Here is a 5,020-nt window from a genome sequence, read left to right as displayed (position 1 = left end):
GAGTAAACGAGTCGAATGCAAGGAAACAATTGGAAATTGTAATGAACATTTCAATTCACCGTTGTGGATTGTTTATTGATCATGAATTTCCATACTTGGGAGCAAGTCCTGATGGATTGATAAATGACGATGGGCTTGTTGAGATAAAATGCCCATCGTCAGCGAAAACAATGTCAGCAGAAGAAGCCGTAGAGATTTTGCCATCGTGGAAGAGAGTTGTCAAGAAATGCGAAAATGGTTATGAAATGAACGAAACAAACGTTTATTATTACCAGGTGCAAGGACAACTCCATGTTACGCGCAGAAACTATTGCATATTTGCGATATGGACGCCTAAGAGCATGCTGACGACGCGAGTCCCTCGCAATGACGATTTCTGGGAAAACAACATGAAAAAGCAGTTGACACGATTTTATGAAGAGTGCCTGCTTCCAGAAATTGTTGATAGTCGTCACAATCGTAACATGAGTATACGCGATCCCCAATTCATATTGGAGGCAAAGGAAAAGGCACGCATTATTAAAGAGACGAAGGAGTCGAAGAAGAATAATGCGTCGCAAAAACGAAAAGCAGAAGAAGTTTCAGAGGATGACGACTGCATCATGCTAAGTGTATCAGAACATAATGATACAATGGAGAGTGCAAGGAGCCGTCGATGCACCATTGAAAACTTAGCTGCAACTGTGGAAGATGTAGAGAAAAATGTTTCGCCCATCAATTCAAGATTGAATGATGACTCTCTGAATGAATTCCTCAGAATCATCAGAGAGACTACGGATATCGAAACAGAAAATCCTCTGTTTATTGCATACCCAAAATTAGTGAGAACAGCTACAAAGCCGAGAAGCATTGCGATACTCGGTGGCAATTGTACTGATCACTGGAGATGCATTTATGTTGAAAACGAGAAGCTTTTCGTTTATGACAGCTTACCAAACTGCAGTTACCAGAAGCTGTCTAATGCTGAACGAGAGTATATTAGAATACGGTACCCTTGGATAAGAATACGTCAAATGACATTTCCAAGGGTGCAAGTTCAACCAGATGGTTGTAGCTGCGGCATATATGCTGCAGCTTTCGCAACCTCTGTTGCACTGGGCTACGATCCTAGCGAACAAACGTATTCAACAAATGTTTCCAAAATGAGGAAACATTTCATGCAAATTGTTCAGCAAAAACAATTGTCTGCTTTTCCAAGCCAATAAACGTGTTAATCTTTTATGTTTTTCAATAAAATTTCTACTAAATCTTGAAAAGATTTTTAACAAGAAATTTATAACATTTGAAAAACAGCTTCAATCTCTTTGGAGATTGAAGAAATTGGAAGCAGAGGAGTCTCTTTGCTTATAGAAAATATTGAATTCACCAACACTTCCTATTTCTCTTTATGAGGAATCATCATACAGTTTTCATGTTTGAAAAGAAGGAAGTCTGATCCAGTGCGGTGAATACAAATTTCTATAAAGAGAGACATTTTTTTTGAGATTAGGAGGGGTTTTGGTAAGTAGGTTTGCACTTTGTGAGCATTCCTACATATCATCAACCGAAGTTGATGATACCTGCCCCTCCAAAAGAAAAGTGAGCAAACAAATGTACACTGAAAAAAAATTTGCAGCTTACAATTGTTTCTCGTTACTATAAGGAACAAAATTTATTGATAGAAAGAATAAATTTATTGATATAATATGAATGATGAATAAATATTACTGACATATCATATGAATAACTTAGTTCGGCCTATCAATAAATATTGTTAATTATTATAACGTATTGCGAATGTAAGTTGCAAAACATTTTTCAGTGTGTTTGCAAGAGTTCACAACGTGATGATGTCGGAGACCTTGCTGATAGCGGTGAGTAACACAATTCAATATCTATTTTACAATAATTGTTTAAATTTTATGAGACAAAATTCGTTAGTTACGGTAATGGGAATATTTCTGTATACAGTGTGATTTATTTTAATCCATCTAGACGAATATATGTAAATCTAATCGTAGAGTACAAAATATTAAAAAAAAAGTTTATTTGGTGTCGAACGTAAAAGATTGTTGCGCTATTACTTTGGCTATCTTCTTTCCCCCTCGAAACTACAATTTTTGTTTGAAAAATGTTGTTATTCGACCATTATATGTTGAAAAATTTGTATGGAGTGACTAAAATAAATCACACTGTATATATTAGAATATTATATATGGGGCATTCCACATTAGGTTGAAACTGGCAGCCAAACAAAAGCAAAGCAGACAACTTTTGAATCGGACTTCAGTCGTATCTCTGCTTTCAGTGTTAAAAAACTCTAAAAAGGGAGTTGAGATCCCTAATGAAATTCATACTGATCAATGCAGAATTTTATAGGCTACAGGACTGTATGATTCAAAAAAATTAAAAAAATTTCCTGCTAGCCCAAAAACTTGACTAAATGTCGAAAAACTTGAAAATTCAGTCGTATCTCTGCTTTCAATGTTAAAAAAATCTAAAAAGGGAGTTGAGATCCCTAATGAAATTCATACTGATCAATGCAGAATTTTATAAGCTACAGGACTGTATGATTTACAAAAATTAAAAAAATTTCCCTGTCGGTGAAATATGATGATAAAGAGTTTATACTCTTATCTTTCCTTTGACATTTATTTCTATGCTCAAAAGGTTCATGTTTCGCTTTTGTTTGGCTGCTAGCTTTGGTTGCCAGTTTGAGACTTATTTTTGGCGTGAAATGCTCCATATTTATATTTAGTTTTACTATATCATTTATAATATAAAGAAAAAAACATAAGCCTTCATTTTTGTTTCAGGTGAACTGCTTTCTGAAGGTTTCCACGCGCGAGCCGTTGGCCGTGAGCCGCGAGACACGGCGAACCACGAGTCGCGAGCCTTCAGCCGTGAGCCGTGAACCACCACGAGCCACGAGCCACGAGCCGCGAGCAGCGCGCGAGTAGTCAGCTGGGCGAAAGGGGAGAGGCAACCGCTGCTCGCAGTGGAAAATGCCTGTAAGCGCCCGGCTTATTCCCCGCCCGGCTACTCTCCTCTCGCGCAGTGGGAGGGGGAACTCTTTCCCCTCCAGCGTGCTACTCGCTAGCGGCATCGCGCGTATGCCACTAGATGGCAGTTTTTTCAATTTCGGGCGAAACTGCAGCGCGTGGTAACTCCGTCGCGGCCGCGCAACGCTTGAGGGATCCCGTTAATCTTATTTAATCCAATCAGTTCTATCCTCATCAATGAATATGAAAATGTTCTGTCTTAATTTATCTGCAAATAGAAATACCACACAGTATATACTACATCCTGTATTGTAAAATATAATGTTATACTTATATAATTCGCGAATCCTTCAGTCACTGTTAATTGAATTTATTTATGGTTTTAGAAATTTAATAGATTCAATATCGCACACGATAAATAAGCTCACTGCATTAAACAAAAATAACTTCAAAATACAATTTACACAGTTCAATGTAGTCGCCGTATTAATTATCGATTATATCGATTTTAATTGACAGTTTACAACCATATGTTTGATCGTTGAGTATATTATGTTGGAAGCGTTGTGAAAATGACGTCATTTTTCTTAGCGACCAACTTCAGCCCGAGACATACATACATTTTGACTGGAGAAGATTATGAAGAAGAATCTTATTTTCGATATATATATAGCTAACTGAGTATGATATCTCTGGATTGCGTGAACCGATTTTGATGTTCATGGGCTCAAATAAAAGCTTATTCCAAACCATTTCAAGAAAAGCTTTACTGAAATCATGGCAGTGTATCTTTTACGGAGAAAAATCGATTTAAAAATTGAGACGGCCAATCTTGCTGTATAAGATACAGTAGTGCCTCGACGGCGGTATAGGCATGACTTTTTCTACTTTTATGTACTTGCCGTCGAGACACTACCGTCTCTTGATATTTAACACCACAACATAGAGTTAACAAAAACCTTGTGGAATATATTTCTCTTGCTTCAGCACAACATGCAATTAATTGCAACTGATAAAATCAGTGAAAGCTGCATTAATTCTGTTTGAATAAGAACTTAGTATGTATTTGGGAAGAAAAGTAATTAATTTTACCTACTGTTTCTTCCTGTATACTATGTTTATTTGTAATAGCACTGGAATTAAATATAAGTCTCTCTTGGTAAACATTTTGTAGATATCACAGAGTCTTTCATATAGAATTTATGTCTCTCATAGTAGTACCTGTCAATACACAATAAATATATAATTGCAATATTTATCTTGGATATCATTTACAACTACGATATGTCTATAGGTCTGGTGCATACTGCATTGGTCAATTCTGTCATCTTTGGTTGACATTTTCTAAATACGTATACATCCACACATTCTAGCATCATTACCAATGTGTTGATACGCACAAGGCCTATAACCATAAATAAATCAATACGTACCAGTGTATGCTAGAGTAACGCCTGACTGACAGAAGAAGACTATTTGTATACTCAATGAATTTGGTCTTCTCATATTTATACATCTATATAACAAAGACAATAAAAAATTCACAAAGATATTTGTTGTTTAACTTATTATTGCAATTATTATTTTAATATAGATTTAACTTATCTAACATTCAATCATGTCCATTTTGTGAATGCTGACAGAATGTAATAAAGGTTAGGAGTAAATACATTTTACCCCTAAAAATGCATCTCTTGAAATAAAATAGTGATAAATATGAAATTATTTATTTTATAAAACTACCCTTTTCGCTTATTATAAGTCCTTTCAAAATGAATAAAAAGTAAACAATATCTATTATTTTTATTAGCACCTGTAGACTAAACAACTCTCATAGTAATTATACACTTTTTTCACAGATGGTGTTAACAGTTGTACACAGACTTATCTATAATAACTGTTTCTATGTACTATAGTTTAGTTATTTCTATAGGATCTGCCATTGCCAACCGTCAAACTAGAAGTCCAAAATCCTTTTAGGAAAATTGTCGCCGTCCCAGCTCCCTGACCGGACAATTTCCCTGGGGTATTCCACAGAA

Source organism: Prorops nasuta, unplaced genomic scaffold, assembly GCF_024137725.1.
Source record: "Prorops nasuta isolate Cenicafe-Biocafe unplaced genomic scaffold, Cenicafe_Pnas_1.2 PNAS00020, whole genome shotgun sequence".
Lineage (NCBI taxonomy): Eukaryota > Metazoa > Arthropoda > Insecta > Hymenoptera > Bethylidae > Prorops > Prorops nasuta.
The sequence above is the reverse complement of the archived record's forward strand: the minus strand, read 5'-3'. Positions refer to the sequence as shown.